The sequence below is a fragment of the Pongo pygmaeus genome, chromosome 12 (genome assembly GCF_028885625.2).
Source record: "Pongo pygmaeus isolate AG05252 chromosome 12, NHGRI_mPonPyg2-v2.0_pri, whole genome shotgun sequence".
Lineage (NCBI taxonomy): Eukaryota > Metazoa > Chordata > Mammalia > Primates > Hominidae > Pongo > Pongo pygmaeus.
The window spans coordinates 2,859,231-2,874,230 of record NC_072385.2 but is presented as its reverse complement, the minus strand read 5'-3'; positions in this window follow the sequence as shown (position 1 = coordinate 2,874,230).

Sequence of the window (15,000 nt, the reverse complement as noted above, 5' to 3'; positions counted from 1 at the left end):
CCGCCCCCGCCCGGGACGAGGGACCGCGACCGGGGCCGAGGCCCCGGCCCGGGCCCCCCCCCCGACCCGGGGAAAGGGGCGAGCGACCGGCGAGGCGGAGGTCGACCCGCGCCACACGTCGCACCGACGCCTGTCCGGGAGGGACCACCGGGCCGCGCTCGGGCGCACGCGCGCGCCGAACGGGGCAACGCCACGCGGGGAGGACGGGCTCTCCCCGACGCCGACGCCCGGGACGGACGCCTCGGGGAAGGGCCGCGGCAGGCCCGGGAAGCGAGGCGCACCCGGGGGCGCGCCGAACCGATTCGGAAGACAGGGCCGGGAGAAGACGACGAGACCCCGGGCGAGGCCGAGGCGAAGGGGAAGGCTCGAGAAAGGCGGCCGGCGGGGAAGGGGACGCCGCGGGACCCCTCGGGCGCAGCCGACGGCGGCCGGGACACACGCGGGGGGTCTCACCGCCCGCAGCCTCCGAGCGCGAAGGCGGCCCCCGCGCGGCACCCGGAGCGGCCGACCCGACCTTCGGCGATCCGCGCGGCTCCCCCACACCGCCGCCGCAGTCGCGGCCAGCCCCCCGGAACCCTCTCTCTCCCGCACGCGCCACAGGCCGACCCCTAAGAAAACCCCTCTCCGGGAGCCCACCGGGGCCCAACGCCGGGGGGGCCGCCGACCCGGTCCCGAAGGCGCACGCCGGGGGACGGGGACACCGGGCCGACCAGCGGCCGGCGGCGGCGCCCCCCGAGGCGGTGCCGGGTTCGGTCCCAGACGAGGCCACCACCGACGTCGAGCCGGCGAGCCGCTCGGGGAGGGGAGAGGATCGGCGGGCGGCGGGCGGGGAAGGGGGGCACAGGGAGCCAAGGGCCGGGGAACGCGAGGGCGAGGGCACCCGGGAGCCCGCAGAGCGGCGGCTCGGCGGGAGAAACCTCGGGCACGGCCGGGCCACCAGGAAAACACGGCCGCGGGATCCCACCGCCACCGACACGAGGGCGGTCCCGCGGCGCCCCGCCTGGGACGCCGGACGGCCCTCGGCACCCACCGAGACCCGCCTCACGAGCCCCGGGTCCCGCCACCGGGGGCCCCGAAGCGACCACAGCCACCAACCCGACGCCAGGGCCGCATCGCTCGTCATTCTCGTCCAGCCTCCGACCCGGTCCCGCTCCGGGAGACCGGCGCGTCCCCAGCGTGGGACGCTTTCCCGGGGCCAGGCGGCCCAACCCCGCGCCCACGCGCACGCGGTCGTCGGCACCGCTCGCGACTCGGCACGGGAGCGGGCGGAGAGCCGACTCGCGGCCGAGGTGGGGGTCACGCGCCGGACGGAAGGCCGCGCACACCCACCGCTCGCGGCGGCCGCGTCCCAACCCGCTGGGACGCCGGGCCCGGCCCGGCGGGATCCTCCCCCGACTCGGAAGGGGGAGGCGCGGGCCACACAGCAGGCGACGAGCCGCGCTCGGCCACCACCGCGGTGGCCGGCGGAACCCTCGCTCTCCCCACCCTCAACCCGTGGAGGGAGAAGCGGAGGAGGGTCCTCTGCGCGCGAGTCGCTACGGCAGCGCTACCATAAAGGCAGAGGGAGACAGAGGCGGCAGGCCGGGTGATCCGGCACCCCAAGGCACACCTCTCAGATCGCTAGAGAAGGCTTTCTCACCGAGGGTGGGTCACACTCCCCACCCGCCAGTCGCCCCTCGTCGGGCCCGCAGAGGCGCTCGGGGACGCCCGGGGAAGGGAGGGGGCCTGCGGTACGAGGAGAAGCGCGCCTGCGGCGACCTCGAGCGTTCGCGGTCAGGGCGGGGGGCCCGGCAGGCTCACAAGGCCCCCCCCGTCCACCCGCCTCCTGCGTCGCTTCCGAGGCAAAGCCACGCACGCGACCGGTCGGAGGCAGAACGGCAGCCCCTCGGCGGCCGGCCGGCGCACGCGTCACCGGCCCGAGCCCGCCGCGATCGCTCACACGGCCCTCGCGCACCCGCCACAGGGGAGCACGGGACGTGCGCTCGCCGGACCAGGCGGCGCCCTTCCCCGCGCGGGAGGGGCGCGCATCTCATCTCACTCGACCGCCTCGAACCCCACGCCGACGGGCTCCCCTCGGCACCCACGCGCGGACACCGGAGGAGGGGACGCCGGGGGTGGGAGCGACACACCACCGCTCGGCCTCGGGCACCTGTGGGACAACCCGGAGCGCTCCAGGAGCACCGCAAAGGCCCGGGCGGAGCCAACGCTCGCGCGAAACCCCCGAGAGGGCAGCACGACGGGCCGGCGGGACGGCACCCCCACCGCCGCGGAGGGGGCCCGCCCGCAAGTCGACGACCGCGGGAGGCGAGAGCGAGGGGTGCCCGCCGCGTCAGAGGACCCCGCCGACCCACCCCGCGAAGCGGAATGCGGGGACGGGACAGCCAGGTCAGGCCGGGTTCCGCACCCCACGCCTTCCCAACGCACCACCGGCAGGCGGACGGAGGAGAGGCAAGGGGCCCCCGCGGGCGGGGCGAGAAGAACGGTCCCATTCGCCACGAATGTCCGCCCCTCGCCCGTCGCGGCTCGGATCCGGCCCGGGAGAGCGTGACGTCACCACATCGATCACGGAGAGCCCCCGGGAGCGCGGAGTCGGCCAGCCGGCCGGCGAGCGAGCCGATCGGCCCCGGCCGTCCCCCGCTCCGGGGAAGGGGCGGCGGACAACCCGGCGGAGACGAGGACGCCTGACACGCACGGCACGGAGCCGACGGGGGTGGGGTTGTCACGGCCGCCCCGGGTGCCCGCGGCGGAGAGCGCACGGGGGCAGGGTAGCCCTCGCCGCCTTCCCCGCCGCCCCCGGGTGGGTCAGAGACCCGGACCCGGGCCGGCACCGGGAGTCGGGACGCTCGGACGCGCGAGAGAGCAGCAGGCACACGGGCCCCAGCAGCAGGCGGCTCGAGCGGGAGCAGGGCCGGCTAGCCGGGTCAGCGGTGGGCCAGAGTCCCGCACGCATCCAGAGGCCCAACCTCTCCAGCGACACAGGTCGCCAGAGGACAGCGTGTCAGCAATAACCCGGTGGCCCAAAATGCCGACTCGGAGCGAAAGATATATCTCCCCCGGGGGCAGGAGGCCCGATCGCCGACCACGCCGCCGGCCCAGGACACCCACGACACGGACATCTGTCCCCAAAATCGCCACCATCGCAGCCAGACACGGAGCACCCGGGGCCCCCTGGTCGACCCCAGGACACACGCGGGAGCGGCGCCGGGCCAGGGAGGCCCTCCCGGCCGCCCGTGCCACACGCACGGGCCGGCCCGTGTCTCCAGAGCGAGGCCCGGAAGCAGTTTCGGCCGGCCCCCCGTGCGATCGGGACACACGAGGGACCGAAGGCCGGCCAGGTGTGACCTCCCGGGCCGCACGAGGGCTCGGGGAGCGCTCTCCGACTCCGCACGGGGACTCGCCAGAAAGGATCACGGCGGAGGGACCGCGGCCCGGCCCGGGGACCGCTCCCCGGCACCCGGGGGACGGGGGCAGGACGGTCCCCGGCTCCCCACGGGGACCCGGAAACACATTCGGCCGCCGCCTCAGACGGCCAGGACGCGCGCGGGCCCGCGACCGAGCCGGGAAGGGCGTCCCCGGCCTCCCGCGCCAGGCGCGGTGGGTCCCCGCGGGTCACGGCTCGGGCCTCGGGAGCTGCGGCGCGCTGGTCGACCGGCCCGGGCGGCCCCACGGCCCGGCTCGGGCCCAGAAGCGCAGCGACAGCCTCTCCCCCACATAAACCTGCACGCCAGAGCTCTGACTCACAAGCGACGCGCCACAGCCCTGGCGCCACCGGGCCAGCCGGGCTGACGACCGCGGGCTTTCCGGAGCTCTGCCTGGCTCACAGCGGGGACGGTCCCCTCCCTCGGCAGCTGCCACCGCAGCTCCGGAAGCCAAGAGCACGATCTAACAGCGGCCGCCAGATGGAGCCCGACGACCGTCGCGAACGTCAGCGAGACCGATCCGGACGGCTGGCAGGGCGGCCCGTGGACCGCCAAAGCGAAACCGTGGGTCGAGAAGCCCTTCCCGAGGCCGAAAACGCAGCCCCTCTCCCCCAACCCCACAGAAACGCCTCCCCAAAACGTGTCCCCGCATCGACCGCGACAGAGTCAGAAGACAACCCACGGCGTCTGGGTGTTTGGAGATGCATCTCGGAGGGAGGGAGGGAGGGAGGGAGGGAGGGAGGGAGGGAGGGAGGGAGGGAGGGAGGGAGGGAGAAAGAACCCACAAGGAAGGACTCGGTCGCGGGTCGCTGCGGACACAGGGAGAGGCAGAACGCCTAGGCTCTTCCAGAATCCACACAGAGACAGACAGAGGGAGAGAAAGACGGAGGGAGGGAGAGAATGGAGAAAAGAGACAGATGGTGAAAGGGAAGGAGGGAGGGAAGGGAGCAGGGAGGGAGGGAGGGAGGGAGAGAGGGAGGGAGGGAGGGAGGGAGGGAGGGAGGAAGAAAATGGAGAAGAGAGAGACCATTTAAAAAACATAGACACGGAAAGAAAACTTCTTAAACGTTCCGTTTCTCAAAGACAGGTGGAAAGGAAAGAAACACGAAAAGGAGAGAAAGAAGGAGGAAAGAAACGAAGGAAAGAGGGGAAAAGAAACAGAGAGGAAAGAAAAATGAAGGAAAGTCAGGGAACGAAAGAGAAATAAGGCACGAAAGAAAAAAGAACAGAGAGAGAGAGAAAGAAGGAAAGGAAGAGAGGAAGAAACACGTAAAGAAGGAGAGAAAGGAAGAAAGGAAGGAAGAAACACATCAAGGAGAGAAAGGAAGGAAGAAACACATCAAGGAGAGAAAGAAAGAAAACAGAGATAAATATACCCGTTTATCTATAAATACAAATACAACACTCTTCACACATAAGCATAGACGTATTCATCTACCATCGTTTCTTCACGTAGCAACGTATATTTATATTTCATAAATTTATAGAAGCGTATCTCTACACACGTGCTTTGCATAAGTGTACTTCTATACAATAAATACATCTGTCGCGTATAAATGTACTTCTCCGTACGTCCACGTAAACATCTATAGTTATATACAAACGTATGAAAACACTTATATTTCTAAATAAAAGTGAGTACATAGAAACGAAACAAATAAAACATACGACGAACCGAGTCCACAGGCAGGGCGCGGTGGCTCACGCCTGTCATCCCAGCACTTCGAGAGGCCGAGGCGGGCGCATCACCTGAGGTCGGGAGTCAGAGACCAGCCCGGACAACGTGGTGAAACCCCGTCTCTACTAAAGATACGAAAATCGGCCGGGCGTGGAGGTGCATCCCTGTCATCCCAGCTACTCAGGAGGCCGAGGCAGGAGAATCGCTTGAACCCGGGAGGTGGAGGGTGCGGTGAGCCAAGATCGCGCCATCGCACTCCAGCCTGGGACACTTAAGAGTGAAACTCTGTCTCAAAGAGACGGAAGAGAAAGAGAGAGAGAGAGAGAGAGAGAGAGAGAGAGAGAGAGAGAGAAACAGAAAGAGAGAGAGAGAAAGAAAGAGCGAGAAAGAAAGAGAGAGAAAGGAAAAGAAAAAAAGAGCAAAAGAAGAAAGAGAAAGAAAGAAAGAAGGAAGAAAGGAAGGAAGGAAGAAAGAAAGAAGGAAGAAAGAAAGGAAGGAAGGAAGGAAGGAAGGAAGGAAGAAAGAAAAAGAAAGAAAGAAAGAAAGAAAGAAAGAAAGAAAGAGAGACAGACAGACAGACAGACAGAGAGAGAGAGAGAGAGAGAGAGGCCGGGCACGGTGGCTCACGCCTGTCATCCCAGCACTTTGGGAGGCCAAGGCAGGCGGATCACCTGAGGTTGGGAGATGGAGACCAGCCTGACCAACGTGGGGAAACCCCGTCTCTACAAAAAATACAAAATCAGCCGGGCACGGTGGCACATGCCTCTAATCCCACCTACTAGGGAGGCTGAGGCAGGAGAATCGCTTGAACCTAGGAGGCGGAGGTTGCGGTGAGCCGAGATCGCGCCATGGCCCTCTGGCCCGGGCAACAAGAGTGAAACTCTGTCTAAAAGAAAAAAAAAAAAAGAAAGAAAGAAAGAGAGAAAGAAGAAAGAAAGGAAGAAAAAGAAAGAAAGAAAAGGCAAGGCAAGGCGAGGCAAAGCGAGGCAAATCTACCCGCTTTCACTACATCTGGGGAGAATCAGGAAAGTCCCCACCAACGACAAGGCCTAAAGGGGAGCCGCCATCTGTAAAACCCGAGCAGAAGAGTCCACGCGGGTTAAAGACACGAAGAAACACAAGGAAACCACCGACCAAGGAGAAGGACCATCTGGCCTAGCCAGGGTCTGTCTCCTGAGGTCGTCTGGGCAACCAGGGACCGGGACGGAGGGAGGGCGGGACTCCGAACCTCCGTCTCGAAAAATAAATCCCGCTCATAAAATAAAATTCCGTTAAAAAAAAGAAAGTACGCATCGTTCCTAACGTGCCTGATGCCTCGAAAGGCGAGAGGTGTCTGTGTACGTCACTGTGGGGGGGTTCTCTTTTTTTTTTTTTTTTTCTTTTTTCCCGGAAACTCACTTTTTAAGTATTTTCTTTCATGTCAGTTTTATTTTCCTTGTTTTTGAGACGGAGTCTCGCTCTGTCGCCCAGGCTGGGGTGCGGTGGCGCGATCTCGGCTCACCGCAACCTCCGCCCCCCAGGTTCAAGCGATTCCCCTGACTCAGCTCGGCCTCCCGAGTAGCTGGGATTACAGACAGTACAGCACCGCGCCCGGCTAATTTTGTGTATTGTGAGGAGAGATGGGGTTTCGCCATACTGGCCCTGCTGGTCTGACCGCCTCGTGATCCACCGGCCTTGGCCGCCCAAAGTGCTGGCGATGACAGGCTTGAGCCACCGCGCGGGGCCTATTTATTTGCTTTATTTTATTTTCTTTATTTATTTTCATTTATGTGTTTATTTATTTGATTTTATTTTTCTGAGACGGAGTTTCGCTCTTGTTGCTCAGACTGGGGTGCGATGGCGCGATCTCGGCTCACCGCAACCTCCGCTTCCCGGGTTCAAGCGATTCTCCTGCCTCAGCCTTCCTAGCAGCTGGGATTATAGGCATGCGCTACCACACCCGGCTAATTTTGTATTTTCAATTGAGACGGGATTTCCCCATGTTGGTCAGGCTTGTCTCCGACTCCCGACTTCAGGTGATGCGTCCACCTCGGCCTCCCAAAGTGATGGGATGACAGGCATGAGCCACCCCGCCCGGCCTGTTGTATTGTATTGTATTGCGTTGTATTGTATTGTGTTGTGTTGTGTTGTGTTGTGTTGTGTTGTGTTGTGTTGTGTTGTGTTGCGTTGCATTGTATTGTATTGTATTGTATTGGAATGCATTGTATTGACTTATTTTATTTCGTTAGTTACTTCTGTGTTATTTTATTTATTTATCTGTTTGCTTGTTTTTGCCTGATCAAAGGTCAATCAGACCCAGTCGTCAAAGTGGCGATTTCCTAGGCAACGAGGGAGGGAGGAACTTGGAGGTGGGGGCGGGGGCGGTGGAGAAGACACAGTTGCCCCAGGCTGTGCGCAGGCGGCCTGGTGCTTCCTTCCTCTGTGAGGCCTCCGTTTTCAGAGTAACAGTGGCCGCTAGGTGATGCCCGACGTCTGCCAATGAGAGTGTCAGCCCGGAATGAATTGGGATCCCCTTGGGGGGGCGGGGAAGGATGGAGGCGATTCCCCACAACTAATCGACCAGGGCCCCTGGGGGGACACAGCCTAAGTCCCCACCCATCGGATCATCTGGAACTTCCGTCCAGAGACGAGAGACCGACTGGGAATTCTCTCAGTCAAGGTCCAAACCGAAAAGAATCACCGGCACAGACACCAGGACTGAGGCAATTTTTATAAGACTGGTTTCCGTGTTTTGGGTGAATCCGTGTATTTCTGTATCACAAAATTACCTATTTCGAACGTTACGATTTTTCTCCTCCTTACGTGTCCCGTCCTGTGATAGACAGACCAGGGGACTCCTCGGCTCACAGTCCATGAGGCCAGAAGATGACGTCCCAAATTTCTATTTAGAATGAATCTAAGCAGGCCAGCCAAACACTCTGCCGTGAAACTATCGGGAAGACCAGTTGGGGGGGGGGGGGGCATCTGGGCGCGGTAGGCTCGCCCCTGTCATCCCCGCACTCTTGGGAAGCCGAGGGCAGGTGGATCCTTCGATCCAAGCCTTGGCAACATGGTGAGACCTCGTCTCAAACAAAAATACAAAAACTAACTGGTTCCATAACCTGGACTCAAAGTTAATAAATAGATAAATAGGCCGGGGGCGGTGGCTCAGGCCTGTCATCCCAGCACTTTGGGAGGCCGAGGCGGACGGATCACGGGGTCAGGAGATCGAGACCATCCTGGCTACCACAGTGAATACCCATCTCTACTCAAAATACAAAAAATTAGCCAGGTACGGTGGCGGGCGCCTGTAGTCCCAGCTACTCGGGAGGCTGAGGCAGGAGAATGGCGTGAACCCGGGAGGCAGAGCTTGCAGTGAGCCGAGATCGCGCCGCTGCCCTCCAGCCTGGGCAACAGAGCGAGAGTCTGTCTCGAAAATAAATAAATAAATAAATAAATAAATAAATGAATAAAGAATAGCAAATAAATAAATACATTAAAATTGAAAACTAAAAAAAATAATAATAATAAAAAAAATGTAGCCGGCCGGGCGCGATGGCTCACGCCTGCCATCCCAGCACTTTGGGAGGCCGAGGTGGGGAGATCACCTGGGGTCGCCAGTTCGAGACCAGCCTGACCCACATGGAGAAATGCCGTCTCTACAAACAATACAAAATCAGCCGGGTGTGGTGGCCCATGCCTGTAATCCCAGCTACTCTCAGGAGGCTGAGGCAGGAGAATCGCTTGAACACGGCAGGTGGAGGTTGCGGTGAGCCGAGATGGTGCCACTGCACTCCAGCGTGGGCACCAAGAGTGAAACTCCGTCCCAAGGAAAAAAAAATGAAGTGCTGTATTCTGTTATTTCTCCTTCCTGCCCTGAGAAGAACATAATACAACTGTTGCCTGCCAGCCTGCCTGCCTGCCTCCCTGCCTGCCTGCCTGTGACAGGGCCTCACTCTGTCTTTCGCCCAGACTGGAGCGCAGGGACACCCTTATGGCTCGCTCACTGCAGCCTCAACCTCCCCAGGGTTAGGCGATTCCTCAAGGGATCCTACGGCCTCGGCCTCCCAAAGCGTCGGGGTTACAGGCGTGAGCCACCAGCACCCGGCCTGAGTTAATACGTCTGGTCTCACTACGTCCTCACCACACACCCATGAAGAACTCAAGTCAAGAGAGAGTCGGCAAGAGACTCTCAGCGTTCTCTCCTGAAAGCACGAGTGTCCCGAGCTCCTGTGGTTTCAGGTGGCCGCGCGTAGAGGAGAGATCGCCAATGTTTCCAGAGAGGTGCGAGCCACAGTCATTCGAGGGCATCCGAGCACGAGATGGTGTTTCTGACAGCGACTTATAAGGGCCAGGAAGGGCCAGAATCTGCCGAGGCCCGTGTTCCAGGGTGGGGCCGATGGAACCCAAGGTAGAGGGAGTCAGCGGTCCGCACGGAGAGAGCTCCAGCCCTAGGCCCCGCTGTGCAGACCGAATCAGAAGGAAGAGAGTCCTTCGTCCTACATGTCACATCCCTCACATCCCCCCCACTGAACTTGGGAGCGGATCCGTGTTCCAAACACGAGGTGACTCTCGGTTTGCAATGGATCACAAGGGGCCGGGCTTTCCAGAGTCGGCAGGATAGAGAAGTCATTCTGGCTCGGCCTCCCCCATCCCCCGGGAACGGTCCCGCTGGTGACTTTAAACGAGCCGGGGCTGGCCTGGCCGGGCCATAGCCGCTACGGGGGTGGGGTGGCGGTGGGGTGCGGGCGGTGTGGGGTGGGGGGATGCCTGAGGCACTGCAGAAAGTGGGCCTGAGCCTCGAGGATGACGGTGCTGCAGGAACCCGTCCAGGCTGCTCTATGGCAAGCACTAAACCGCTACGCTTACCGAGATGCGATTTTCCTCGCAGAACGCCTTTATGCAGAAGTACACTCAGAAGAAGCCTTGTTTTCACTGGTGACCTGTCCTTACCCCTCAGGAAAGGCCTATAAAGCGTATAGACTCTGGAAAGGACACAGTGGTACTGCACCGCCATGCAAATACCGGCTTGCAAAATGTTGCGTGGATCTCAGCAAGCTTGCAGAAGGGGAACACATCTTATCGGGTGGAGTGTTTCCTAAGCAGAAAAGCCATGACGATATTTTTACTGAGTCTGGTGATTCAGCTCGCTTTACTCTCTCATTGCCGGGACACGCATATCGCAAGACAGATCGGCTTGCCAAAGGATCAGAATGTGACCAACAGGGCCTTAGTTGAAATCCTTTCCTCTGGTATCCCTTTGAATCATTATGTGAAGTAGGTGAAAAAGCAAGATCCTGACCAAACACTTCAATTCACATCGTTACAGAACTTTGGCAACTGTCTGTCCAAGTGTTGCCCCACACAAGTACCTCGTCCTAGCTTATGTCACAGACAGCCTGAGACCGTTCTTACGGAAACACCCCAAGACACCATTGAATTAAACAGATTGAGTTTAGAATCTTCCAATTCAAAGTACTCCTTGAATACAGATTCCCCAGTGTCTTCTATGGATTCAGCTGTCATTTCACCTGATACTGTCCCACTGGGAACGGGAACTTCCATATGATCTAAACAGGTGCAAAATGAACCAAACACCGATCGAAGTTTATTAGGAGGGCCAGCAGCTGTTGGTCCATTCACCCCAAGTGTTGGGACTCTGCCAGTAGAAACCCCGAGTCCCGGAGATGGATCCTATTTACAAAACTACACAGCTTTGAGACACCTTCTGTAATGGACCTGCCATCCACCGGAGCCCCTTCAAAAAAGTCTGTTGCCAGAATCGGCCAAACCGGAACACAGTCTGTCTTCTCGCAGAGGGGAATCCGCCGAAAGGTAACTCCAATTCTTGCAAAAACACAAAGTTCTGGTCCACAAACGAGTGGAACGCCTCAGGTGTTGAGCCCCACTATGGCGTCTCCCCCAAATGCACGGCCTCGAAGAAATTCGCGACTCTTGATTAGTGACAGCTCCACAACCAAGGAGAATAGGAAAAAATTTAAAATGAAGTTTCCACCTGAAATCCCAAGCAAAAAAACAAAAAGTAGAACTAATAAAGGAGGTACACCACAACCTAACCTAAACGATAGCCTGGAAATGACAAAACTGGACTCTTCCATCGTTTCAGAAGGGAAAAGAGCCGCAATCACACCTCAGATTCAGGCTTTTCATCTACAAAAAGCAGCAGCAGAAGGCTTGACGAGCCTTCTTCGTGAAAGGGGGAAAGGTTATTTAGCTTTGTGTTCTTACCACCGCAAAGAAGCTATCCATATTTTGAGCCATCTACCTTCTCACCACTAGAATACCGGTTGGGTACTGCGCCAAATTGGAAGGGCCCGTTTTCAACTTTCAGAGTCCATGCGACCTGAAAGAATATTCTCAGAGGTTAGAAGGAGGGAGAATTATAGAGTCGAAGGCATGGAGATCTACTCCACAACACTTTGGCATCCTCCGAAAGATGTTGCTCTTTCAGTTCTGTCGAAAGACTTCACAGACATGGATAAAAGTTCTCCAGCCAGAGGCCTGGTGTGCTGCAGGGACCCGTTGCAGTCTGCAACGGGAACAGGATATTGCCATTAAATTCTTCCAGAGAACTATCGAAGTGGATCCAAATGATGCTTACGCCTATACCGTCTTAGGGCGTGAGTGTGTCTTCACTGAAGAATTGGACAAAGCCTTAGCTTGATTTCAAAATGCTATCAGAGTCAGTCCTAGACATTGCAATGCACGGTGAGCGGTCAGGAAGCGTAAAGACAAAGTCTTACGGATGGTGCCGGTACTCGCTAATTTTTCTTGTTAGATAGCTCTTTATTGTCATGAATTTGGTGACGAATACTTAGGGATGGTACACGCTGGTCAATAACTTCTAACTAAGATGTTTTCTTATGAAATGTATGTCTTGAACAAACTCTTAAATGAACTCATGATAATAGAATACCAGATCCTTATACTCAACAGTTTCTGTCTTCTACCAGACTTTTGCAGATACCGTAGTTGTCTTTAGGGTGTGTGTGTGTGTGTGTGTGTGTGTGTGTGTGTGTGTGTGTGTTTCTTTAGTTTTGTTACTTGATTTGTTACTTTTTGTTCGAGCACCGCAGCGGTGATGGGGACAAAAAGGGCTTGGGAGATTGGAAAGGAATAGCATCATTCACTTATCGGATAATAGAAAAAAAATATGGACACGATTCACTAGCTGCTGCTTTGTGACAGTGTTCCAGTCTCTGGCGTTACTATGAAGAACTGAGCGTCCCCTTTTATTCAGCGGTCTCTCTGTTTCACTGTTTTGTGCTCGTGTGTCAGTAGACACACAGGAAATGTCTACCTGGGTCGTATGGTTAGCAACTGAATAAGATATGAAAAAGCGTGGTCCTACTTCCGCCTCAACACCATACTGACTGTTGACGTTTATTGTATTTTTCCGGGCTGACTTAATAGTTAAAACCTCAAGAGAAGGCCGGGCACGGTGGCTCACGCCTGTCATCCCGGCACTCTGGGAGGCCGAGGCGGGCGGGTCACAAGGTCAAGGGATCGAGACCATCCCGGCCAACATGGTGAAACCCCGCCTCTATTAAAAGTAGAAAAATTAGCTGGGCGTGGTGGTGGGCGCCTGTGGTCCCAGCTACTCGGGAGGCTGAGGCGGGAGAATCTCTTGAACCCGGAGAGGTGGAGGTTGCAGTGAGCCGAGATCACGCCATTGCGCTCCACCCTGGGCGACAGAGCGAGACACCCTCTCAAGAAAAGAAAATAAAAAAAATAAATAAATACACAAATGAATATCAAGAGAAAGTATAATTCTGAAGTCATAAGCCTGTGGTCGTTTTCTTGTCAGATACGGTTATCTTTGGGGTGGGTTAATTGTTACAGCAGTGGAGTTTTTTCATTGGATTTGCTTCTGAATCTGAAGCATTAGATTGCTAAAACATTTTTTGATTTGTGACTATGTTGTTTAGTGGGTGATATCTCATTCTGCTGTAGTGGTTACATCTCCTGAAAGATGGCCAAAAACATAATAGTGCTAGCTATCGCTGACGAATGTAACAATCAACTTGCCGATACTGCCTTCTCTTCCGACGGCCGTGTTCTCCGTGACATTTTAAGAACTCAGTTCTTCATGAGACTTGTGTTGTTTTTTGATTTTTTCCCAAGTCTGGTTGATCCTTGTGTCGTTTGCTTTTTAAATGTGTATCGTCCGTTCAGCTATTTCGCAGGAGTCGCATTCTTAAAAAAACTTAACCGTATCAAAAATTGTGTTTAAAGGAGGATTTTTCAGATCGGCAAGCTTTTACTAGGAAGAGTTTAAATGCTGACATATTTAGGTAGCTCTCAATACTGAGCAACTTTATTCTAACTACAAAATAGATAGCCGTTCTTTTGTTTTCACTTTGACTATCACTAGCACGGTGTTTAATACCTTTTCTTCATCTCTAACACAATGATAATGATATAGGAAGCCACTCAAATCAAGCAGATATGTTGTGCTTTTAAGAAAAAAAAAAAAAAAAAAGTCTTTCTGTGGCACAGAACGAGGAGGTGTGGCTGGAATCTAGAATCTGCAGTGAAAACCAATGAAAGAGGGCGAAACCCCGTGTCTACTAAAAAGAAAAAAATGAGCCGGCCACGGTGGCATTCTCTCTGGTTCAAGTGCAGGAGAATGACTGGAACCCAGGAGGCAGAGGTTGCCGTGAGCTGAGATCACGCCACTGCACTCCAGCATGGGGGACAGAGCAAGACTCCATCTCAGAAACAAACAAACACACAAAGCCAATAAAGGTGTTTCATTCAACCCGTCAGGCTCAGGTCTCTCGAACAGGATACATCCAGCCCCCGGAGGAAACGTCGAGGGGTGGGGTGGAATCTATTTTGTGGCCTCAAGGGAGGGTGTGAGAGGTAGTCCCGCTGCAGGCAAGCGGTGATGGCCTAAGGAAGCCCCTCCGCCCAAGAAGCGATATTCATTTCGAGCCTGTCAGCCACCCGAGAGGGAGAATCGGGCTCTCTACAGACCCCGCAACCCCCACCCCAGCCCCACCCCCACCCCCACCCCCCCCCCCACCTCGTGAAATGGGCTCTCGCTCCGTCAGGCTCTGTTCACACCGTGTGGTTTTGTAACCTCCAGCGTGTGTGCGTGGGTTGCTTGGTGGGGTGGGGCCGGCTGTGGACAGAGGAGGGGATAAAGCGGCGGTGTCCCGTGGGTGCCCGGGACTTGGGATGTGGGATGTGGGACGTGGGACGTGGGTGGGGTGGCCAGAGCCTAGGGAGCTCATCGCCTGTCAGGACGTCTCCCCTCCTAGTCCCCTCTCTGACCTACGCTCCACGTCTTCGCAGTTCAGTGGGGACCTTGTGGGTGGAGTCACCATCCCTTTGGACTGTAGCCGATGAAGGCCGGGCTCCTAAGAGTCTCCCCGGAGTCGGGGCCTTGGCCAGGCTCACAAGGATGCCGACGGTGACGGTTGGTGACGGTGATGTACGTTGGAGGCCTCGGGCCGACGCAGAGGTATCCATTTGACCTCGGTGGGACAGGCCAGCTTTGCGGAGTCCCGTGCGTCCTTCCAGAGACTCATCCAGCGCCAGCAAGCATGGTCCCGAGGGTCCCAGCTCCCAGCAGAGACACTTTTGTTCACACAGGATCCCGGACAGGGAAGTTCTCAGCAGGCCTTAGGCCTCCTAGCCAAAAAGCCAAAACCACTTCTGGGATTTTTTTCAACGAGCCAGTGGTTCCACAAGGGGCCGTGGGTACTTGTGGAAATGGAGAGAAGTGTTTGCGGATACATATTTGAGACCCAACGGGCAGGGCTCGGTCACAGGTCACGCAGGACACGGGCAGATGCACATTGAGAAAACCATCCCAGCATCCTAGGTGAACAGAGGTACGATTTTTCGAGGCAGTCGAGGGAGAAGCAACCCCAGATTTGAGGGTTGGATCTTTAT